This window comes from Polyodon spathula, chromosome 26, assembly GCF_017654505.1.
Source record: "Polyodon spathula isolate WHYD16114869_AA chromosome 26, ASM1765450v1, whole genome shotgun sequence".
NCBI lineage: Eukaryota > Metazoa > Chordata > Actinopteri > Acipenseriformes > Polyodontidae > Polyodon > Polyodon spathula.
This window is the reverse complement of record NC_054559.1, coordinates 305,604-332,013: the sequence shown is the minus strand read 5'-3', so window position 1 is coordinate 332,013 and position 26,410 is coordinate 305,604. Positions and strand designations below refer to the sequence as shown.

The 26,410-nt window shown below is 39.5% G+C and overlaps 1 long non-coding RNA gene across 2 annotated transcripts; it reads left to right on the top strand.

The window, feature by feature from the left end:
• Position 1: 1 nt before the first annotated feature.
• On the top strand, positions 2–15,267 carry LOC121300433. Of its 2 annotated transcripts, none has more exons than XR_005947535.1 (5): positions 2–155; positions 10,151–10,245; positions 12,302–13,040; positions 14,028–14,066; positions 14,768–15,267. It is a non-coding gene; the product is annotated as an uncharacterized LOC121300433 (long non-coding RNA). The 2 variants fall into 2 exon arrangements; XR_005947534.1 differs by having other exon boundaries at positions 10,151–10,263.
• Positions 15,268–26,410: the final 11,143 nt, after the last annotated feature.

Here is a 26,410-nt window from a genome sequence, read left to right as displayed (position 1 = left end):
GGTGTGTGGCCCTTTGGTCTCTCTGATATACTCTGCACTTTGTCTGCAAAGCATACAGTGAGACAGAGACAGTGTTTCTCGGTAGGTGTATTGGTCTTTATCATAGGGCAGGTGCTACTGAGACTGTACCAAAGACAGTGATAGACAGACGAGAGGTAAGTGCAAATACATATTCTGTGTGATCTAATGAGCAAATCTGTATTAATCCTGCTTTCCATTTGGGCTGTGGTTTATTCACCTGCTCATCAGCAATGCACCTATTCTACTTATATCTGCTTCGCTTGTAACACTATCTTGGAATTGGTTTTTGTATTAAGGGCCATTGGTACAGTATAAAGGTATAAAACCATTGTCAAAATGGTACCACAGTGCTAACTTTACTGTATTGATGTGTCTACCCTGATACAAGTTTAATAAAGCACAGTGAAAGCATGGTAAACATAGGTAAGCTTTGTAAAGCCCAGAGAGGTATGGTAAAGCACGTTAAAAAAAAAAAAAATCACAGAAAACCATGGTAAACTACAGTACTATAGTAATGCATAGGATTACCATGGGGAAACTGCAACATGACTATGCAGATTTACCTTGGTAAACTATTAAAGGGGATGATCTGGCAATGGTTTGAGGTAATACTCACTGCACTGCTAATCCATAGCAGCAGTCAGTGTGCTAACATATCAGGACCACTGTACTGTGCTGTGTAATACAGCCACCACTGTACTGTGCTGTGTAATAGTCACCACTGTACTGTGCTGTGTAATAGTCACCACTGTACTGTGCTGTGTAATACAGTCACCACTACTGTGCTGTGTAATTCAGTCACCACTGTACTGTGCTGTGTAATATAGCCACCACTGTGCTGTGTAATACAGTCACCACTGTACTGTGCTGTGTAATACAGTCACCACTACTGTGCTATGTAATACAGTCACCACTACTGTGCTATGTAATACAGTCACCACTGTACTGTGCTGTGTAATACAGTCACCACTGTACTGTGCTGTGTAATACAGCCACCACTGTACTGTGCTGTGTAATAGTCACCACTGTACTGTGCTGTGTAATACAGTCACCACTGTACTGTGCTGTGTAATACAGTCACCACTACCGTGCTGTGTAATACAGTCACCACTGTACTGTGCTGTGTAATACAGTCACCACTGTACTGTGCTGTGTAATACAGTCACCACTGTGCTGTGAAATACAGTCGCAGACAAAATTATTGGCACCCTACGCTAAGAGATTAAGGACAGGCCTCTAGTATACCTTAAGCACTTGTTACTACAACAAAAAGCAAAATATAGCAATTTATAGAAATGTAAGCAATAGTCTTTAGAAAAAACTAACTGTTTGCATTTAAACTAATTGTTCAATGCAAAAGAATTAACACCCCTTTCTTAGTATTGTGTGTGTCCTCCTCTTGCTTTTTTTGCTTTCAGATGTTTGTGATAATTCTTAACCAGTATGTTACATCTTGTTGGTGAAATCTGGGCCCATTCTTGCATATTTCCTTCAGCTCTGACAAACTGAATACATTATGCAAGGCTACAGCTTTATTCAGATCAGTTCAAAACATTTCCATTGAGATCTGATGATTCCAAAGACCATTCCAGAACTTTTATCGTCGTTTTCTTCAAGAAGTTGACTTAGCTGTATGCTTTGAGCTGTTGTCACGTTGGAAGATAAACTGTCTGCCATTCTCCTACCTTCTGTACCTATAATGTTCTTTGGATGTCCACTTCTTTCAATAGATGTTGGAAACAATTTTTCTTGCTAATGAATTTATAATGCAGCTTAGTTACTGGGTAATGGTTTTCAATCAATGATATATATTTAATTAGCTATTTAATATATATTTACAGACTTCTAGTGTGAAAGTGCCAATGCTTTTGTCATGAACAAATATTTTAAATTGCTAATTGCTTTTTTTATTTTTATAAAGCTTGTTTGTTAAACTACCAGAAATTCAGTATTTTGGTATTTGCCATATTAATTAGTGGCTCTAAATGTTCACTAAATGCTTGTATTTATCATGTTTTATTGAATGATCTTATATTAAGTGTAGGGTGCCAATGTATTTGTCTGTGACTGTACATCTCCAATCCATTGTGTTGCTGGTAATGCCGTGGTCTGCTGATGGTTCTGCTGGAGTTTCTTCAGGTTAATACACTGGCATTATAGTATCCCAAACCAGAGAGTGCCAGGCTCCGTCAGTGTTGCCATTGTCAAAGACTGTTAACTGCAGTAAACACTTTACTGTCTGCTCAACAGAGGGCTTAAGGAGGTGAATTCCTGGAAATCTGTCTACTTGGCCTCCCTTATCAGAAGGGCACAGTCCAATACTCCCCAACCCCCACCACCACAAGCAGAGAAAACACCGTTACACAGCACTTTTTCAGCTTTTTGCTATGTTGCAGTTGACTAAATAATTTAAGTATAATATCATCTAATCTGTTAAATGCATACTGTTACTGATGTTCATAGCAAACGCTGTAGACAGCGCTAGCTGCAATGCAAGAGAAAAGTGTACCACCATACAAAATATGGGCCTAGGGACATACTTTCAATTATTCTCTAAATATGTTACTATATTTATAGTATGTTAACTTAAGCTATTTCAAAGTCTGTTTTTATCATTAGACTATCATATCACACTGCATGAATAAAATGAAGCCTGATATTTATGGCACTTATAAAAAAAAATGAACAGCAGTTAACACTATATTTAATACATTCAAACAGTCTTTAAAAAAAGAGTTTAAACAACTCACAAGTTAAAGCTTTGTGAATGGGTCTCGTATTCCCAGTGAATATGTTAATTTTTAATGAGACACTTTTTTTAATTCACCTGGAGAAAGCTTTATCAAATTCTTATGTCATGTTGTCTGTTCGAAAGTCTGTTTGGATGACATACTTGCACTTAAGTGACATATACATATATTATATTATATATCTATATATATATTATATATATATTATATATATAAGAGAGAGAGAGAGAGAGAGAGAGAGGAGAGAGAGAGAGAGAGAGAGAGAGAGAGAGAGAGAGAGAGAGAGAGAGAGAGAGAGAGAGTGAGTAACATTGTAACTCACAAAAGAGTCTAGGTCCGTAGTTTTCAGAATCTGGCATTTATATGGGAGTAAGATTGTCTTAATGTCAACATATATTGTCTTTAGTTCGATGTATAGAGAAGCATTCGTACTCCACACTGTTGTAAGCTATGAGGTGATGTGGGATGTATGAAGGGCACCTGCTGTCTCAATCGAATTGGTACACTGTATGTGCATACAGGACAGTGGCTTGGGAAAGTACTGACCCCCCTTGGCATTTTTCCTATTTTGTTGCCTTACAACCTGGAATTAAAATTGATTTTTTGAGGGTTTGTATCATTTGATTTACACAACATGCCTACCACTTTGAAGATGCAAAATATTTTTTATTGTGAAACAAACAAGAAATAAGACAAAAAAACAGAAAACTTGAGCGTGCATAAGTATTCACCCCACCAAAGTCAATACTTTGTAGAGCCACCTTTTGCAGCAATTACAGCTGCAAGTCTCTTGGGGTATGTATCTATAAGCTTGGCACATCTAGCCACTGGGATTTTTGCCCATTCTTCAAGGCAAAACTGCTCCAGCTCCTTCAAGTTGGATGGGTTCCGTTGGTGTACAGCAGTCTTTAAGTCATTCCACAGATTCTCAATTGGATTGAGGTCTGGGCTTTGACTAGGCCATTCCAAGACATTTAAATGTTTCCCCTTAAACCACTCGAGTGTTGCTTTAGCAGTATGCTTAGGGTCATTGTCCTGCTGGAAGGTGAACTTCCGTCCCAGTCTCAAATCTCTGGAAGACTGAAACAGGTTTCCCTCAAGAATTTCCCTGTATTTAGCGGCATCCATCATTCCTTCAATTCTGACCAGTTTCCCAGTCCCTGCCGATGGAAAAACATCCCCACGGCGTGATGCTGCCACCACCATGCTTCACTGTGGGGATGGTGTTCTCAGGGTGATGAGAGGTGTTGGGTTTGCGCCAGACACAGCGTTTTCCTTGATGGCCAAAAAGCTCAATTTTAGTCTCATCTGACCAGAGTACCTTCTTCCATATGTTTGGGGAGTCTCCCACATGCCTTTTGGCGAACACCAAACGTGTTTGCTTATTTTTTTCTTTAAGCAATGGCTTTTTTCTGGCCACTCTTCCGTAAAGCCCAGCTCTGTGGAGTGTACGTGGTCCTATGGACAGATACTCCAATCTCCGCTGTGGAGCTTTGCAGCTCCTTCAGGGTTTTCTTTGGTCTCTTTGTTGCCTCTCTGATTAATGCCCTCCTTGCCTGGTCCGTGAGTTTTGGTGGGCAGCCCTCTCTTGCCAGGTTTGTTGTGGTTTCGGATATTTTTTTATAACCCAACCCTGATCTGTACTTCTCCATAACTTTGTCCCTGACCTGTTTGGAGAGCTCCTTGTTCTTCATGGTGCCGCTTGCTTGGTGGTGCCCCTTGCTTAGTGGTGTTGCAGACTCTGGGCCTTTCAGAACAGGTGTATATATATACTGAGATCATGTGACAGATCATGTGACACTTAGATTGCACACAGGTGGACTTTATTTAACTAATTATGTGACTTCTGAAGGTAATTGGTTGCACCAGATCTTATTTAGAGGCTTACTAGCAAAGGGGGTGAATACATATGCACGCACCACTTTTCTGTTATTTATTTTTTAGAATTTTTTGAAACAAGTTATTTTTTTCATTTCACTTCACCAATTTGGACTATTTTGTGTATGTCCACTACATGAAATCAAAATCAAAATCCATTTTAATTCCAGGTTGTAAGGCAACAAAATAGGAAAATTGCCAAGGGGGGTCAATACTTTCGCAAGCCACTGTATATAGGTCATGGTGCTTTACATTGGCATACCACTGATACCGCTAACTTGAATTATAATCGCTGAGGGGGATGAATGTCTGTGAAGTGCATGTTAACATTAGCACTGGTATTGCGCTGAAGATCGTTGTGCTTCCGTTTATTTGGGATATGCTGATTTCCCACCCACCACACAACCCCATTAGAAAGTTAACTTCTTCCTAAACACTTACCACTTCCTGTAATGAAGGTCAGCTGGTCCTAGTGTGGTGTGGGCTGCAGTGAAGCTTACAGTAAGGGAGACATTGCTGTTAATGTTCCTAAAGCAAATAGGTAAATTAATACCACCAATGTGGTGCCGTTTCCCAATTGGGATTTGACTGTGATAGTGGTTTGTGTTTGTAATTGGGTGTCGCTAGCATAACACTGAAAGCTGACCTTATGTCCATGAACAATATCACCCAGGGGCAGCATGTATAAAAAGAACAAGATAGGTCCGAAAGCAGAACCCTGTGGGACGCCATATGCAACTTCAGGTAGAAAGGAAGAATCTACCCCAAGTTTAACATAATGTTGCCTATTTTAAAGATATGATTTAAACCAAGACAATGCAGTGACTGACAGTCCTACCAGATGCTCGAGATGTTCAATCAGGATAGGGTGGTCAATAGTGTCAAATGCAGAGAGAATATGAGACGAGGGTGAGCCTGTATCTGTAGATAGAAGCTCATCATTACCACTCTTACGAGAGCGGTTTCAGTACTGCATCCAGAGCGGAAACCCAGACTGAAATTTACTTTTAAGGTGTCAGCCAAATAAACTAATAATACATGTTTCACACCTGTTAATTTAGCAAACTTTGAACTAAAAACCAGTAATAATTAATATAACTCAAGGTCTCTCAAGCACTCAAATTTTTTGTATCTCACTGTTGGCAATATCAAGTCGTTTTCTCATTTCAAATATATTACCTTTGACTCCTTGTCACAAAGACGGCCAGAGTGGGGGACGTCCGACCAGAAACAGGAAAATAAACAAAGAGAAAGGTGGAGTTTGGTGGAGCTGAGCGAATGGTCTCGCTCAGCATTTAATGAATGAACAGACAGACAGAAAATAAACGGTTGTAACAAACAAAAACAGGACACGGCACATTCGCCAAAATAAACAGACAAACAAAACGGACTAAACAAAACACGGTGAGCAGATAGTCCCTCAAAACTCAACGCTCAAACAAGAAGGAGACTTGTGAGAGAAGACACAGAGAGACCAACAATCACAAAGCACAAGAGATCTGCATAACACTGGTGTGTATGGGAGGGTAGCAAGAAAGAAGCCATTACTCAAAAAGTACCATCTGAAAGCACGTCTGAGTTTGAGAAAGCATGAGAGTGACCCAGATGCAATGTGGGAAAAGGTTTAGTGGTCAGATGAGACCGAGATAGAGCATTTTGGCCAAAACTCAAAGTGCTATGTGTGGCGCAAACCTAACACTGCCCATGCCTCGAGACACACCATCCCTACAGTGAAGTACGGTGGAGGCAGCATCATGCTGTGGGGATGCTTCTCATCAGCAGGGACTGGGCATCTTGCTACAATTAAAGAAAGAATGGATGGAGCAAAATACAGGAAAATACTGCAAGAGAATCTGATTCAGTCCGCTAAAAAACTGAAGCTTGGGAGGAAATTCACCTTTCAGCAGGACAATGATCCCAAGCACAAGGCCAAAGCAACATTGGAGTGGCTCAAGAACAAAAAGGTGAATGTGCTACAGTGGCCCAGTCAAAGTCCTGATCTCAATCTCATTGAGAATCTGTGGCACTATTTGATGCGGTCCACAAGCGTCATCCAACTAACCTGAACAACCTGGAGCAAATCTGCCAAGAAGAATGGGCCAAAATCACTCCGACACTGTGTGCAAAGCTGGTACATACTTACCCCAAAAGACTTAAAGCTGTTATTGCAGCGAAAGGTGGCTCTACCAAATATTAATGTGTGGGGGTTGAATACTTATGCAAGCAAGATATTTCAGTTTTTTATTTTTCTTAAAAATATTTCCCAACATAAAACCAATGTCACCTTACAATAATTGATTTTGAGTTTAAGTTTTTTAAAACAAAATATCGAACAGAACGAAATTTCAATGTACCGTTTGTAATTCAGTAATATGAGAGAATTGGTCAGGGGTCTGAATACTTTTGCAAGGCACTGTATATAATATATATATATATATATATATATATATATATATATATATATATATATATATATATATATATTAGTCAGTCATCATCTTGACTTTTTTACTGAAAAAAAAAATTGCAAAATATATAAACAATTACTGCCAGTCGGCCTTCTAGATATAACATTTACCAAATGTTATACCTTTTAAATTTATTATTTTAAGTTTAATGCATATTTTATAGTGTTTATAAAAAGTGCTCATTTTTAATCTTTATCTTGGGCATTTTAAAGTTATAATGGACCTCACATTGAGCTAAATAGTGTCTACGTCTGTTACATATTGATGTATGGGTTTTTACCTTGTAAAAATATTCTACAGTAATGTTGTACTGTATTTTTTGCAGTTCACTAGTCTTTTCCCATTTCCCAACCCTGCACATGTATCAAATGAAATAACAGCGTGCAGTGTTCTGCTTAAACCATTTACCTCCAAGGCTTTGACAATAAACCCAGAAAATACAAATCCGTATTTATTAGTGATATAATTTATATAATAAACCAGATCATTACTGATAGAAGCCTTTACCTAAGCATTTGTCTCCATGACTTGTAAGTTGGACCTTTCATCCATAAAATATGAAACACTCACTGGTGCAAATGATAGTTTTCACTGGAGTCTTTTTTCAAATTAGGACACTGAAGAAGACTTCGTCAAAAAGACTGTCATTTAATTTGTTTAGTTGCTTTTAGTATTTCATTACCTTTTTGAATTTCTGATTCAGTGGTATGTTATAGATGACAAATCAATACTAATCAATACAAATATTAATCAAACTGTTCTGCCCAGTTATTTAATTAGGTCCAGTTTCTACATTAAACACCACAGGTGGTTTAAATTAACAGGCTGAGATTGATATGATAGATGCAGTGGTGACTGGAGGTTGTGCAGCCAGCAGTCCAGGTTAATCATCATCTGTTATAATCTGGGAAAGAAACAGCAAGAGGAGTAGTAGGCTCATTATAATCTGGGAAATAAACAACGAGAGGAGTAGGCTCATTATAATCTGGGAAAGAAACAGCTAGAGGAGTAGGGTTATTATAAGTGCTTTATGATCCAGCAATAACCAGCCAGGCAGTGCTGAGGGTTCAAGTTTCAGATAGAGCAAGCTGACGTCATTGTTCATTGAAATCATATTGAATATGGAACCTCTTTCTTGACAGTATTTACAGCCAAAACAGGCAGGAATATTAAAGAATTACAGAATGCAATGTAAGTTTTGCATCACCCTATAGAATGAACTCATTTTGCTTCATAAAGTCCAATGAATCTTGCTGAATAATGTTATGCTAACATATTGAATTACACACCACTTTATAGTTTTCCATATAGTTAATCTAACATGTAATAATGTACTACTATTATGGCTTCCGGTACACTTTTGTAGTTTATTTGATTACATGATAAATAAAATATCTAAATTATGTTTATATAGTTATATATAATGATTTGTCAATCCTAAAATTCTAGCTGATGCAAAACTTTTGACCACAGCTGTAGTGTCTTCCAGAAATATTTTACTTTTGCTGTGTCCCGTGTTGTTCGTATCCCAGATGTAGTTTTTCTTAAAGATGATTCTGATTTTTATTCACACATCATGGATCACCTGGGGAATACATTTTCTTTTACTCAGGATTATTCAATAGGAAAAGAGAATTCCTCTTAAAACATCAGTGTGTACCCAGATCATGCTTCCTCCTGCAACATTGTTGGTGCTCTGATGGAAATTAGTTCCTGTCGTGGGAACAGAAAATGTTGCAGGAGGGAGAATGATCTGGATACATTATTATTATTATTATTATTATTATTATTATTATTATTATTATTTTTATTATTATTATTATTATTATTAAGTCATTTAGCTGATATTTTTATTCAAAGAGGCTTAGAGACTAGGGGTGAACTATGCATCAGTTGCTGCTGCAGTCACTTACAATAGGATCTTGGTTTTATGTCTCATCCGAAGGACAGAGCACAAGCAGGTTAAATGACTTGCTCAGGGTCACACACAGTGAGTCAGTGGCTGAGTGACTGGGGCAGGGGAGGAGGTAATCCTGACTGGGATTGGAGTTTGAGAATGTCACGGTTGGAATCTAGTTCTTCACAGGTTTGTAAGAAGGATGGATCTCCAGCCATTGGCATAGTTGTGTCAATACAATATCAATACCTGTGACAGAGATCGAATGATGCTTGGTGTTAGATCTCCATCCCGACCTGTGAGGGCACTAGAAAGAAGGAACAGAGTAACCTTAAGCAAATGGCAAGACAATTTATTCCGTAGGGTAGGTGGAAGTCGGCCATTTAGGAAGGGGGCGGAGCTACGGCACCCAAGCTCACTGACCCGGACGGTAGATGGCGTGGCATCCGAGGATTGGAGGAGCGGATGCACTCGTTAACCTAGGGGTCATGGGCGAGGGTTTAAATAGGGGGGTGTAGCTTAAGTGATCTGTTCCTTTGCATATGGTTATACCAAACGACCTAGAAGGAGCCTGTATTGTCCTTACCAAAGCTGTGAGTGTTCTGTCTGTCTCTGTACTAACACTGTGTGTCTTGTGTTGTTTGTCTTCTTACCAAGAATACTAAACATGTTCTGGAGCTGCAGTCGCAGACCAGCATAAAACCCGGACATTACAAATTACTTTTTCCACTACAGGAACTGTCTTTGCACCACGAGCACTAAAATCACGCACCGTCGGAACTGTGTCTGTGTTTGTGTTTTGTGTGGGTGAGAAAAGACGCGACTTTTGGTTGCGGGTCAAACCCGCAAACAGGAGTGATACACGCCGCTGTACCACTTCCATCATTGTTACTGTTTGCAAGTTTTGCCATAAGGCTCTGGACATTATAATCATTAATAAACACCCTTGCACCTGTGAATCATTGTCTGTGTGATTAATTCGCTCTGCACTGCACTCACCTGCACTTATTCACCACTTTGCCACAATACCTGATGAAGTTTAGTTCTTGGCTGGTCAATCAATTGCATTTGGTCGTGACATTCAGCATCAGAGTCTGATTCAGTCTAACCATAATTTTCTGATTTGTGTGTTACAGAAACAGTCAACAGATGCAACATACAGGCCACAGGATGGTCCTAAGTTGACCCAAGAGGAAAACAAAGCAGTGGACATCGCATTGCAAAGTTTGCAGTGAGATTCTGTAGTCAGGTTTTCCATTATTTCTTTACCGCTTTTTGAAAATACAATTATAAAAAGGATAGACCGTAAACTGTCACAGTTGGCTGTAGTTATTCCTGGAGCGAGGATAGTCAAATAACCCTCAAGCCCCCAAAGGGCTCCAAATGAGATCCTGTAAAAAAAAAAAAAAAAATTCAGTGCAGAATATGAAAGTTATTCATTGGTAGATCTTTCAACACTTATAAAATGAGACACTCTCTGCAATATGTTATTACAATATTTCACTCCATTATAAAAATTGATTTTCATTTAAGTAATTTGTTTTTAATTCATTTCATCAGTTTTGTTGTTTTATTTTTCAGAATCCTTTTCTGTATCTTCCCCTTTTTTGTATTATTTTCTGATTTCTAACTTAGGTTTTTCTTCCTTTTTTATTTCCTTCCTCACATTTGTTGGAATTATTTTAAGAAGGAATGTGTGCAATTGTTTCCTGTTGGCCCCTTTAGATCAGTTATGAAAACAGACATTCTTTTCCTGCTCTGCTGACTAAAACAAGAATGACTGAAGCACTAAATAAAAAGCACATGTATTTTCCTTTACAATGATGTAACTGGACTAGGATGTGGGATTTCTATGTGGGGGGAAAAAACAAACTGCAATAGCAGAGCTCACACTCCAATCAAACTAGCTTGCTCAGTGCTCCAAAAACTAAACTTATTATGTTTTCTAAACTCTTTATTGTGTTCCTTAATCGTTAGGAGTGGTTCTGGTTTCTGTAACTCCCATATTGAGTTATTATCAGGAGTTCGCATAACTGGTACGCAGGTACACATGCAGAACAATAAAGAAAAATGCAGGCTTTGATATTGTTCTTTTAAGAAGCAAATGCACAGCGTCAGTACAATTAACAGGAAAGCATTTTAAATAAACGCAGGGAGAGTGCTCACGGTTGGAGTGACTTAAATGCAATGGAATTTGAAAAGACTCTTAAACAAGCCTATCAGGAAACATATCAGTTGGTTTTATTGCATTATTCATGCAGGGAATTCGCAAGATACATACAGTAATAGATTAAAACAATAGGAGTCACTTTTATAGTTCCAACATTTCTTTATTTACTTTCCAGAGAGAATGATTAACCTGAATATAAGCTGATCTAATCTGACCTTAAAGGATGGGTCCCTTTATTTATATCAGCTTCAGTAGCCAAACCCTATCGAGATGCTCTCTCAACCTAGATTTCTATTGGATAACTCAAACACAAATAAGACAGTCAAAAAGACAAATGAAATACAAACAGTGGTGTTATTTAGTGGTGTCCAATACCCCACCCCCAGTGCTGATAACTGCAGTATACTACATGGATTGAAATGACACAATGAGAGTAAAGACTATGCTGATTTATATTGCATTGTATAAAATGTAGTGTCCCCTTACCTTTTATGCTAGCATTCTGAGTGTCTCTTATTGCAATAGTGTGGTGCTCTGACTATGAGTTCAACAGCTGCTCTTGAGTTCTCGTTGGATGCCAGACATGTGTAATGTCGGCTAGATCAGCCAGTGCCTTTAGAAAGCAACACCGCCATCTAGTGTGCAGTGGTGGGATGCCAGGAAAACAAAAGAAGCCAAAGCTGCTATTCACTAGATGGTACTGGCTCTTACTCCGATAGACACTGGCTGAACTAGCCCAGCTTACTGTAAAATGGGCACTGTTGAGCCGTCTCTGAACTGATGTGAAAGCACTTTAACACACTATCTTATCAAAATAAAAAATACACAGTGTTTGCATTACTGCAATCAGAGCTCTGAATGATTGCCAACATCATAAAAAGGCAAGAGGGCAGTAAATACAAAGGTAGGTCTGACACAATGTACTTGCAGAGAAGTTTGTGCCATTCCCGGTTGTATGGTGAGCCACATTGTACAGAGAGCAGGTTCAGTTGTTTTTAAATAATACAGAAAAACTGGAATGTCTCAAACTCATTGACTGTGAGATTGTTATTCTCATTCCTGTGTTTATGATGTAGAGACAGAAATGGAATTTAAAATGTTCTGTTTTTTTTTAAAGGTGGTTCGCTCACTTCTATGTGAAGTTACAGTGAAACCCAGTGGTCAGATAAGTCACATTTCTGGTTTTGCTTTCCACTGCAAGTACATTTTATTATTCTTCCCACATAGAATAAAATGTATAAATGCTCATCTGATTCGCTGATGAAAATTTTGTCAAGTCAGGTCTTAAGGAACCCCAATGACTCGGCATCACTAGGTAACCCATTCCATATCCTCACCACTCTGTGTAAAGACTTGACTCTTTCCCTATGTCTTAAGTTAGTCTCCATTTCATTTCCAACTGTGTCTACTAGTCATGGTTCCTGAGCTGTGTGAGAAATAGGCCTACACAATAATAATAATACATTTAATATATCAGAAAACAAATATGTAAATTACAGATGTTTAAATATATAAGACTCCTCCACCTCTCAGCGAAGCTTACTTTGTCCAATTAATGATGCATTTCAAATCCTCTTTCTTTGAGGTTAGAATAATTATGGGGTTTTTTTAGGTAAATTGGAGGCACCAGGAACTCTTCCTTCATCCCCGAGTCTGGCCTTGCGCACCTCGAGTGTTTCCATAGTGACAGCTCAGCCGTGGGAAGCCCCCGTCCCCGCCCCCCGTGGCCTGCGTCTCCGTCCACCCCGAGAAGCTCCGGTCAGCCAGGCCAGGGCACGAGCTTCAAAGGTCTGACCGAGACGCTGCTGGGGGACTTTGAGGAGCGAAGGATCAAAATGAAACAGGAGGAGGGAACGGTGAGCAAGGGGCGGAGGCAGGGGCTGGGTGCGAAGCTCTAATTGGGTTCAAAGACTAACATCTCAACATTCAACTAAAGCAAGCTCCGTAGTTTGGTGCATGTCTTTTATCAATATCAGCCGCTAGGAGGAGATTAATTAGAAACGGGGCCATGCTTTTTCACTCTATTACACAGTCTAAAAATACTATTTCACAAGTTAAACATAATATTTATTAAAGCAGAAATAATTGCGTTGTCACTTTCAAAATTGATCATTTTCTTTAGCGCTATTATACAGCAAATGTTCTTAAATATTTAAATGCTCACCTGTAAAACCGTAAGTGCTAAACAGTACAATATTTCGTTGTGCACGTCCACATTTTGACATTTTATATTAACCATCAGTGAATTATGAAACAAAATATAAATACCTGTAAAAAAAAAAAAAAAAAAAAAAAAACATACATGAAATGCCCCTTTAGTGGACAGAGCGATCTTTAGCAGAAATATTTCCAATCTTTGATGCAACAGGTGCCTTTTTCACTTCATTTACTGGAAGCAAACTGAACCAGCTGCCCCGTTCCTAAATGCAATGCAACAGGTAGTGCGGCAATAAGGCAAACGTTTCTTGTATTTATTTTTCAGTGATAATACGTGTGTGTGTGTGTGTGTGTGTGGTGTGTGTGTGTGTGTGTGTGTGTGTGTATATATATATATATATATATATATATATATATATACACACACTTTGAGAAATCTTTACAACAATTAATTAAAATGCCTCTCAGAGTGGCCCGGTGGTCTCCGGGTCTGACTATGCAGGCAGGGTCTCTCTCTCTCTCTCTCTCTCCTCTCTCTCTCTCTCTCTCTCTCTCTCTCTCTCTCTCTCTCTCTCTCTCTCTCTCTCTCTCTCTCTCTCTCTCTCTGTCTCTCTCTGTCTCTGTCTGTCTCCCCCTCGCTTGCTGAGCTAGGTGTCTTAAAAAGTTTCTGCTGTTTGTCTCTCCAGTATGCTGGTATTGAACCAAGTGATGAGGTAAACAATGAGGTAAGAACTCAGTTACATCTGCATGCTTCTTGTTAGGAAGTACTTGATTCACCTATCCAAGACCTGCAAAGCAAATGAACAAACAGAAAATAAAAAGTTAATAAAAATAAAAAGACAAACAAAACACAGGACACGGCACTTGAGGCCAAAATAAATAGAAAAACAAAACGTACATATTATTACATTTTACCTGCACGTGAAGTGCTGTGCAATCCTCGAGACTAAATACAAATATACATTTTACACACTGGTGCGCATAACCCATATTATATCCCGTGTACCAATTACAATACACCAACATTAACACACTACACGCAACATACAACGCAGAAATATACACAGGGGTGGGGCAACTTTGCCATAGACCTTTACAATGGTAACATATTGTGCCAAGGTGTTGCCATTGCTGGTTGTGATTGTGCTCCAGGTTTTTCTTGGTAACACAAAGGTATTATTAGTATTCCAATGGGAAACTTTTATTTTTTAACAGAACACGATCATTTTCAAGTGGTACCATACCTCTCTTTACCATGCTCACCTATGTTTTGCAATACCTTCACTGTGCTTTATTACACTTTGCTATGCTTTTACTATGATACATTTTTATAAGGGATGTTTTTGAGTGATGCATTAGCACTGGTATAAGTGTTTAGTGTCAATGGCCCTGAGTGTCTGACCCCTTCTATGCCTTCTCTCCACAGGTGCTGCAAGCCACGCGTGTGACACGACACAAGAACAGCCGTGCCCTTCGCTGGGAGGCAGGCGTGTACACCAACGAAGCAGAGAAGTGACATGAAGCACCCAGCGACCTGTATTGAAACGTGTGCGATTCACACTTCCTACCTGCAAATGATGTTGATCTCTACAGTGCCCCCTACCTGCTGCTGGAAGAAACTGCTATAACACTACTCTGAAAACAAGTGTTAATGTATTTTTATGCTATTGTTGTAAAGTAACGTTAACCTTACTGTCACTGGTCCCTCTTTTCTTTTGTTATCCCTTGCTTGTATTTTACGCTTCAACTTGCAATATTAGCAATATAGCTAAAGAGTTCCTGCTGCTGCTTCCTGGTACCTAATCACTTCCTGTGTTGGAGTTCATACTGCGGACAGTGTGACCTACAGCAAAAGGTACCAGGATGCAGCAGTTCATCTATGCCGTTGAAATAACATGAATGAAAAAGCGTATTACAGAATAAAAAGGAAACCAGAGTTTAGAGTTTAGCACTCTTTCATAATCACAAAATAACAGTGCAGCTTCTCATAATCATGTGAAAATCACAAGGTTAAAAACGTTGGAATAAAATCGAGAGTTTATAGGATTATAGCCTAATGCATTCAGAAACATCAACTAGATTAAACAAAATCATCACAGTGGGGAACTGAGATTGGAATAACCTAGGGAGCTGACATCACAGCAGCTCCAGGGCTCTTGTGACAGTGATGTTATTAGGACGTGAACCCCTTCTGTATTAGAGCACTCCCAGCAGGACAACTAGAACTCAAACCCGGGACCTGCAGAGCTGGAGGGGTCAAAACCAAGCTTGTTGCCCCCAGATACAGAGTGCATTGCAGGGGAGGGAGGTGTTTTAATATACAGTGTAGGAATATCTAGATATGTACCTAAAGTACATATGCAGAATAATGATAGAATTTATTAGGAATTTAGACTTCCAGATATGATATTGCCAAAAACTGGGATTGCAATTGCTTGAGTGCAGGAGATTACCGTATATAACTGTGTATAGGTGCACTCTGTATTATTCTCCATTCAGTTGACTTTAATTAAGGCATTTTAGCCTGTGTAATATTATACTATGTAACACAATGCATTGGAGGTTCGTTTATTGGTTTTTGGTATTCTGAACTCAATACAGACAATTTTGTTTTCTTCTTCTCAATCTAACAATAGGATCTTTGTTGCATTCTGAGGACTGAAAACAAGTGAAATTTGAGGGTGTGGTTAGAGCAGAGGGTCTTAGCTTCAGCTGCACGGAACTATTTTCACCCAATTTTGTTGGCAACACTGTAGGTGAAACCAGACCAAAGCGACACATTGTGTGACTTGAGACCCTGTCACGGGAAATATATTATCCGTGAAATAAGTTAGCGTTTGCCTTTTTGAACCTTTCTGAGCACGTGCAAATTTTAGAATTTAAAGGCAAGGTTAAGCCATCTCCATTTTCTGTCTGTAAACTTTAATTCAAAAAATTGTTTTACTTTTAAAAATGTAAAAGTAACACTTTTTATTGTATCATGTTGTATTTTATTTAATAATACTACAAAGACGTGGTAGTGAGATTTATTTTTATGTGCAATTATATTTCTGTTAAATCGTTATAATAACAGTGTTTAAATAATATGACAATATCTATTATTTAACATTCCCAGTTTAAACCATCATCAGAGTTGTTATTTAAGTTCGTAATCACCGGATATTTACATTATAGGTTTTCTTTGTACAAATATTACCGAAATAAATATGATATTCTGTATATTGGTTACGACATATCAGAAACAATTAAACATTAAGATTTATTTTTATGTGCAATTAGATTATTACAGCTGTCAAGTCACAAACCCTTCCCCTTTATAATGTATACTGCCAAGACCCACCGCAAAATCTAAAACAATTTATTTTTAGAAAATATACAAAAAACAAAACCAGACCACATCACAAGCATCGATCTGTAAGTACAGCACTCGAATTTATCATTCATAATACAGGTGTGTATATACAAGCCCATGTATGAAGTCTGAATGATCATATGAAAGTATGTATAGGAAGGCAATCGTTTTGTGCGTTTCTCAAATGATCTATCTATATATCTCTTAAAACTCCATTTGTCACTAAAAACTTAAACGTTTTCTGTATTTATTAAGACAGGTTTAGATATTCCTACACGTAGACTTGATTAAAACATCAAAAACAGTATTTTGTATCAATAAAAGTGTTTGTACCCACTTCCCCATAACATTTATTTAAAAAAAATACAAAACAATTGAGCATTTTACCATGAAAATAATAACTTAGTTAAACTTGACCCTACATCAAATAAACTCTTTGCTGAAGCCACAGTATGATTGACACAACATTTTTGAAAAGAAATAAACATCAGGCAAGTGGTGATTTTAACTCTGCATAAACATGAATTATACAGACAAAATAATGTTTTTAAAATATTTATTTTTATTAAAGACCACACTGCACATCCAAACACAGCGAGCGTTTTACTTTAAATAAAATGTATTTCTAAAAAAAAAACTAAAAGTACATTTACACTTCGATAAATAAGACGACAAATGTTACTTTTTTAAACAGAAAAATAACGTATGCAAATACCTGTTTTCGTTTCTTAAAAAAATACAAATGGCATCTGTAAAATATTGGATAAATCGCCACAGAACCTGGCCTTTAAGTTCTAAAATTTGCGCGTGCGCAGGAAGGCTCAAAAGGCAAACGCTAATTTATTTCACAGCTAACTTATTTCCTGTGACACTGGTTCTGCTTCCTCCTCACACAGCAGCCTTCTACCTATGAACATGAGCACCACTGTACTGGTACCAGAGTCCTGATATAATACAGTCCAGTGATAGTAGTGCAGTTGGATGTTTGTAGATCAGTATTTTGTAAATATTTTTTTTATTTTTTAATTCACGGGGTGTGAGCTGGGGGGTAGGGATAGGGCAGAAGAAGTAAGTAAGCGGTAAGTAGGACAGAGTGCCGGCTAGAAATGACCGGACCTAGGATAGAAGAGCAGGCGAGGCCCACTCTAGTAGCAGACCAGCTAAGCTGGACATGGAAGCTAGGATAGAAGGTGGTCACTGACTGAGGGCGGAAATGCCGACACAACCCAGGGGCGAAGGACCCAGCAACCAAAGACAGGATACAAAAACTGGTCACTGACTGAGGGCGGCGATGCCGACACGACCCAAGGCCAAAGGACCCAGCAACCGAAAACACATATGAGGGTTATGACTCGGGGAGCCACCCCTCAGAGGAAGACGATCCCAGAAGACCGGGACACGAAAGGAGACAGAGAAGGAGAGGTACCCAGCGTCTGAGACTTCTGTAAAAGGGGCGCTCGTTAGACCCCCAATTGGCCGAGACTTCACGCTGCCTGGGACCTGAGATAAGAACAAGGCATAGAGATTAGTATGGGACTCGAGCATGAGTAGCCACCTCCCGAACTGAGACAGAGCATAGAACAAAGCCTTGAGTGAGGCAAGCTAAGCGCAGGAGCTGTGAAAGAACAGAGTGTGGCTGGGGGGTCTGCTCTGACTCACATGGTGAGAACCCCCCTGAAGGTCAAGGGAGGCTGAAACCTGCCCTGAGGTCGGGGAAGTGAGATCATTTGCCCCCCAAAAGGATGGACCCCCGGCTCTTCACCAAATCTCCCACACCATGAGACAAACTAAAGACAGCACATGCCAGCGCATAACAAACAAAAGACCAGAAGGACAAACGGGACAAACAGGAGGATGGTTAGTAATTTAGTGGGATATGACAATGTGTATACCTGCTGCTCAGTGGAGAGGAAAAAACCCCTTGAGGCTGATTAGGGGAAAACCTCTAGTGGCCCCAGCAGACAGGTAGCCCCCACTCCAGGCATGCTAGCATTTTTAGAAGGAGTAGCAACTATATCAGGGAAGGATGAATGAATGTAGGAATCCACTGAGGAGGAGGACTAGCTCCCCCACATTTGTGATCAGGCTGGGGGGAAGGGGGGGGGGGGGGGGGGTTGAGAGTCGAGGAGGGAGGCCTGCTCTGGAGGCAAGGGTGGAGAGGAGGGAGGCCTGCTCGGAGAGTCGAGGAGTGAGGCCTGCTTGGAGGCGAGGGTGGAGAGGAGGGAGCCATGCAAGGAGGCGAGGAGGGAGGCCTGCTCTGGAGGCGAGGGTGGAGAGGAGGGAGCCACTGCACTGAATTGATCTGTCTTGAGGTATGCCGCCAAGTGATGGAGTAAGCATGGAAGGTGGCCGAGAGGCAGCTGATCTCCATGGGTAAATCATTGTAGGAGGAGAAGCGGCTTTTCTGAAGAGTGGAAATTAGCAAATGGAGAATATATGTTGATATAGACAGACAGGAAGGTGAGGCGGGGGAAAGCTCTTAAGAATCCCACAGAGAGTCAGGCGGAATGCTGATATGGAGAGACTGGAGGGAGTTGGAGAAAATCCCTAGCACGGACCATGAGAGCCAGGTTTTGATTGAAGAGCTATGATTATTCGAATCTGGGTGCAGAGGATTGAAGACACTGAGCAGTCTGTAGAATAGGAGCTCTTGAACAAGGTGGAGGGCTGCAGACATGTAATTCTGAGCAGATTGAAGGAGGTTACTGAGAGTAGGATTCAGTCAAATAGCATCTGGAGAAGCTGAGGATTCTGGATGGGGGTTGTGCAAGCAAATGGGACTGAACTTGGATACCAAAAGCAGAGGCAGAAGGAGAGCTGGGACCGAGGGCTGAGGTGGCAGCTGGACTGAACGAACATGAATCGGCTACTGGGGAAGCACGGCGCCTTTGCGTCCCATATTCTAGAAATGAGATGAGATGACGCTTTTCTATGTGTTAGTTAATACTGGATAGATACTATCATGTCTGCTTGATATGGAAAAGGCAAACTCACATTCAGAGATTTGAGTTTCACAACGCCAGTTATTCTCTTAAAAGTGGAAATCCTTAACTCATAATCAAGACAGATTTCCAGTCTCATACCACGTCTCAAACCAAGTATTAATGCTGTAACTTTTGGGAGGATGAGCGGAGATATGAATAGGATTGTCAAGGAAGTGCCCTGTATTTTGATTAGCGTTAGCCTTGACTGTGGGAATGCTGCCATGATCTGTGTATTGGAGGAAGGCTGGAACATTGTAGGCTCTGGAGAAGTTTCAGTGTTAAGGCATATTTAGATGGAGCCAGAGATGGGGCTGCTTTTGGGCAGAGATGAAGATTGCAGAGACCTGAGACCGCTGCAGAACCAAAGAGGATGAAGAATGTGTTGCTCCGAGGCGTCTGCAAAACCTATTGATTGGTCGGGAGCAGTTTATTGTCTATTGGGGGTAGGAGGACATTGACTGGAACGTTGATAAATTGTAGGACATGGTTCCATGACTGACTACTGGCTCGCATTAATGAAATGATGACTTTGATGAAGCTGGTCGGATTGGAGGAGCAGCGCCAGTTGAGGAAACACGAATCTGGGAACAGGAATAAGTCACAGGAATGGATGCGTGATGCAGGGAAGCAGGACGTTACTATGATGGTAGATACTGAGCATCTAAAAAACAGCTGAGTAAGGTTGCTTCATGACCAGGTCCTTGAAGAGGGGAAGAGTTGAAATTGGAGAACGTCAGTTGCTACAAAAGGTTAAGGATGAGGGAGGACTCCTGCGAATCCCTCGGAGTAACAACAAACTGCAGGACTGTATAGAAAAGCTGGAGCGTGCGAGCTTCTCAGTGATAGCAAACCAGCTTAGAGACGGTATAAAATTTGTGGTGTTATACTGCCATCTAGTGGTTATTATTACAATTAACCATTGGCTTGAGTGAAGCCAAGGAGAATATATTTGGCTATTGTGATTAAAATCCTTGTTGGTGTAGAACATTGATTGCGTATTCTTCTGGATTTGAATATCTTCGTTACATGTTTTAGGACAGTTAGTCATGTATATAAATACGTTAACACAGTATTTAGATGTCACAATTCGGCAAGTTGAACAAGCCGTCACAGATTGTGAAAGCGCAGCAGCAACAAGCCAGAAGATTGCAGTACTGAGGCACGGAGCTCGCAGTGCGGATGAAGCTGCCTGGTCACCATGGTGACTTACCACTCCCCGCAGTCACGCAATGAGGGCGTCGCCGTGGTAGCCACGGACTGAAAGGCACCGGTGGAAAAATTGCAGAACAGCTGTGTTGTTGGAACTTGTTGTGACCGGTTGAAAGCACAAGCCGCCACACGTTGAAATGGAGTATGGAATTGACTGGCTAGGTCTTTAAAACATTGAACGTAGCTAATAGAAATCCAGGGCAGGATCTTATGAAGGAACGATAATTTGTGCTGGCTCTGGGAGCGGAGGAGGGGCGCTTGATTGCAAGCGAAGAGTAAAGGAATGTTCAGCTGGAGGCTGGAAAGAGCAGGAAAGACTAACGCTGGAGCTCCTGCAGCCGAATGGAGAAGCTGAATGATGAGAAGCAGCACCGGAGCAGATAGGAAAATATTTGACAATATCTTGGGAGCGCTGCGCAGAGAATTGACCTCCAGTGAAAGGCAACGAAGTGTAGATTAGCGGTGAAGCAAGAAAAGACGACATCTGAGCGTTTGCTACAAAAACGAAACGCTAGACAGCGAAGGTGCAAGTGATCACGGCTTACATAGAAAATAGGTACTAATTGACAGGAAATTGGAAGCCCCCTGCTTTTTTTTATGCGTGAGCTACATATCATATTTTAATAAACAAAAATGTATTTTACAGAAACGCTATTTTTGTGCAAGCCAACAAAATTGGTGATTAATGAGTAGCATTACCTGATTTTTTTCACAGGTCTCCATTCTCTTCTAGTCACAGATGAAGTAAAAGACGTCACCAAACCAGAAAAGCCAGTCTCTGGGCTGCTTTACCAACAGCCAATTTGTTTGCTAGAGTGTTGGCCAACAAAATTGTTTGGATCCTGCTTCAATTATCTCCCAATTACATTGCCTATCAACCTAGAAATATTAATGACAGTTCATTGCCACCCCCCCAGTGATATTCTGGCTTTAGAACACACTATATGTATATGTATATATATATATATATATATATATATATATATATATATATATATATATATATATATATATATATATATACAGTGCCAAGAAAAAGATGGTGTCCCACTTAAGATTTTCACACATTTCAAACCTAAAATGTTTTTAGATTTTAATCTAAGTCCTAATAACAGATAAAGATAACTTGATTAAACAAATGACACAGAAACATGATACTTTTTTAACATTTATTTATCCACAAATGATTCAACATTCAATATCCATGTGTGAAAAAGAATGTGAACCTTTAGATTAAGTAAAAACTTCAACTAAGCGTTTCCTGTAACTGTCTCTCACATTGTTTTTGAGGGATTTTGGCCCATTCCTCCTTACAGAACTGCTTCAACTCAGTGACATCTGAGGGCTTCCTTGCATGGACAGCTCACTTCAGGTCCTGCCACAACATTTCGATGGGGTTTAGGTCCACACTTTGACTAAAATGTGGAATTTCTTCTTCTGCAGCCATTCTTTTGCAGATCTGCTTGTATGTTTAGGATCATTGTCTTGCTGCATGACCCACTTTTGGTTCAGCTTCATTTCACGGATGGATGGCCTGACATTCTCCTCTAAGATCTTCTGATACAATGCAGAATTCATGATTGTGTCAGTGATGGCAAGCCATCCAGGTCCTGAGGCAGCAAAGCAGCCCCAAACCATCACTCTCCCAATACAATGCTTAACGGTTGGGATGAGGTTCTTCTGTTCGAACGCGGTGTTTGGTTTTCGCTAAACACAATGTTTCTCATTGAGGCCAAAAAGTTCTACCTTTGACTCGTCTGTCCAGAGAACATTGTTCTAGAAGTCTTGTGGATCATCTGTGTGCTCTTTGGCGAACTTCATACATGCAGAAATGTTCTTTTTAGAGAGCAGTGGTTTTCTCCTGGCTATCCTGCCATGAACACCGTTCTTGTTCAGTCTTTTTCTGATAGTCATGAACACTCACATTAGCCAAGGAGAGACTGGCCTGCAGATCCTTGGATGTTACTCTGGGGTTCTTTGTGACTTCCTTGATGATTTTCCGGTTTGTTCTTGGAAAGATTTTGGTAGGACAACTGCTCCTGGGTAGAGTGACTGCGGTCTTGAACTTTCTTTATTTGTAGACTGACAGTGGATTGGTGGAGCCCCAAATCCTCAGAAATGGTTTTGTAACCCTTTCTAGACGGATGGGCATCAATAACTGTTTTTCTGAGGTGCTCAGAGATTTCTTTTGATCATGGCATGACATGTTTCCACACACCTGTATGGTGAAGACCAAACTCACAAAGTTTCTGATCTTTATATAGGGTGGGGGCCTCCCAAACTCACCCCTGAAGATCTACCTAATTATTTAAAGACCTGATTATCCCCTTAATTGAGCTGATAAAACCAGGAGTTTATATATATATATATATATATATATATATATATATATATATATATATATATATATATATATATATATATATTGTTGGAAAACATGGATTGAGAATTGATTAGAGGTTTGCTACGCATGTGGACTGGCAGAGCTATACTGGTGTTTTTTTCTGAAAAGAGACTAATATTGCAGATAGCAGACTGTTTGGTTCAAATTGCATGTACTGCTAACCATTGATAGAGACGATGCGTCTACAAACTGCCCAACAATGACTAATTGAGATAACAATGCTGTGGACTAGAAGGGAACAGGCTCTAGACTTCAGAGAGATCAAAAGAGATAATCCCACTGGCATCAAAGGGGGTCGCAAGGAGATAACAAAAGGCAGATGTATGGACCTTTTGTCTCCAGGAGTGTGAAGAATGCACTGAGTTCAGAGGTTGTCACATTAGACTACACACACATACACTAAATTAACAGAATAATGTGTTGTACCTTGACCATTGGTTAAGTGTAAGAGAAAGGGGAGGTGGACCATCTATACAGAAGGGTATTTAATGTCATGCAAACATTGTAATGTTGAGTATTGCTTGTCCTGTACCTGGGACCAGACTCCCTGCATATTTCAATAAACCTGGCAACTGATTGAAGAAAAGGACTCTGTGCATTTTCTTGAATATACTTACTCACCATCTATTATTTTTGTAAGTTACTTCATATATACACACACACACATACATATACATATATAATTGAATGAGTTTTTTTTTAAGTGATGCTAAACGCATACTTGACAAGTTATGAATAAACTGATTCAATTTAATTAAAATTAATTAACAATAATTTATATTTATGCCTTGTGAGACAATAAAATATGATGTAGTTGCTTAGTGTGGGGTTTGTTTCTGCTTTGTCACCCAAATATAAATCCTGTGTGTGTATTATTTTATCTGTTAAAACATTGTTTAAATAACTTTTTTGTTTTCAATTTAGTCCCATTCCTGACTGCAAGTCCCTTGGTCAATACAAAAGAGAGAGTTTTTAAAGTGTTGTTCAAGTCTCTTCAAGCTGTGAGATAGCATTTGTTTGGTTAAGGAAAACTAGCTTTTGGCAGGACCGCATAGCCTTCCCTGCCAGAGTTCTTCATATTAATTTCACTTTCACTACCAGATCACATTTCAGTGTAAAATGGACAAGTCTGTTATTATGGCTATCATCAATGGATTTCTGTGTAATATAAACAGACACTAAAACATATCTAACACCTAATTAAACCATGTCATGTGCAATTATTATTTGGCGGAATCCGGAGATTTTGCCAATACTGGCTGCAGACAAGCAGGCCTTGTCCCTCGTCCCTCGTCCTTCTCATTTCAATCTGATTTCTCAAATGTTTCTCCTAAAAACGCTATTGGAGAAACAAAAGAAGACACAAATGAGTCATTTTTCAAATGTTTTTCAAACAAGGCATATTTCGGTAAAGAGAAATAAATTTGAGCTGCGGCCTATAAAACAAACATACTCAAATTTGAGCTGCTGAATTAAATTGAGTGTACATTCCACAATATGCAGAAATCCATCTAGAACTATATATATATATATATATATATATATATATATATATATATATATATATATATATATATAAACCTCCTAGTATCAAGGCCTTTTATTTAGCTGCTGGACCACCAAGCCTACTACAACTGTTCGGTTTATTCTGGATTTTTTGGAATATTTACTGAAAATATTCAAAGGAGCAAGAGACAAGATTCTCAAGCGTTTGAAAATGGACGACGCACCAGAGTTGGATTACCTAATGCAGAAGCTCCCTGTGGAGTCGACAGTGAATCTCAACACTGAGCTGTGCCGAACTGTAATTATCTGAGTCATACAGTAATTATCATTGAGTGTGTTTAATTCTACAAGGGTGAATTAATGAGTGTAAAAGGACTACGGGCATAACAATGACTCATGTAAAGCTGGTATTGTTATTCCAGGCCTCACAATAGTTTACTGTGTTAAACGAGGAATGCCTTTATCGCATCATTTTATTATAAAGTTAAACTATACAGTAGTCTCTGACTAAGAGAACACCCCTCGGGAAACAAGCAAAGTGTTCTCTAAGACAGAGTGGACCACCGGACACAATATACCAAAACCAGTCACGATGGGAATCAGTAAATATCAATGTATTTATTACATATGTCATGCTACATATGCAACAACATATGAAATGAACAGAATAAGAGAAAAGCAATAACAAGTGTATGTTAATAAACTATAAAATAAATGAATGGACAAACTAAATTTTAATAAACTAACTGACAAACTAAATTAACAAAACATCCCTAAATATGGCAGAAATGCAGCAGCAGCAGCTCTGAACAGTAATTATGAGATTGAATTTGAACACCATGGTTATTAATGCAGCCCCTCCCTACACACACGCGAAAAATGCAGCAGCAGCTCTAGATTGCTCTCGCAATGACAAGTCAGTTTTGAAATGATTGAATAAACCATTTGAGTTTGATGAGGAGAAGTGAGCAGGTTACAAAGCAGTGCTGTATCAGTTTTGAATCGGTTAGCAAAGAATCGCTAGCGGTGTCAAAAAGATGTTCTTTTACGTGAAGTTCCTGTTCCTTTAGGCGGAGGATTTACAGCAGGAAAAACCTGTTTCACCACAAGGGTGTTCCCTAAGCAGAAGTGTTCCCTTAGGAATTGTTCCTATACGTGGAGACTACTGTATTGTAATATCTGAGGAACTGCCATTGCTGCCTGTTCTTAACAGTGAACTCCTGTCCATTTCTGTGTTATCACACAAGTGGTGACAATGTAAGAACAACCATTAGCATAACCGTTAGTATCCTTTATTTTATTATGTAGTTATATTTACTATGTAATTGACATGCCATACATTTGTGGTGCAGATTGCATTTTAGACTTAAAAAAATCTTTTGTTGTTCATTACTTGTAGACAATTCAACTGTTGGAGTGGTCACCACAGAAGCAGATTCTAGTATCTAGAGAGCGAGAGAGAGAGAGAGTGATGCTTACCACAGCAACACGTCTACACAAGCCTTGTGTCTCAGGTTGCCTAACTTCCATGGTCACACAGACGCACCCCTTTGTCAATATTTAAGTTTTACTTCTATTTTTTTCACCTGCACCGCACTGCTTCCTCTTCTCTGG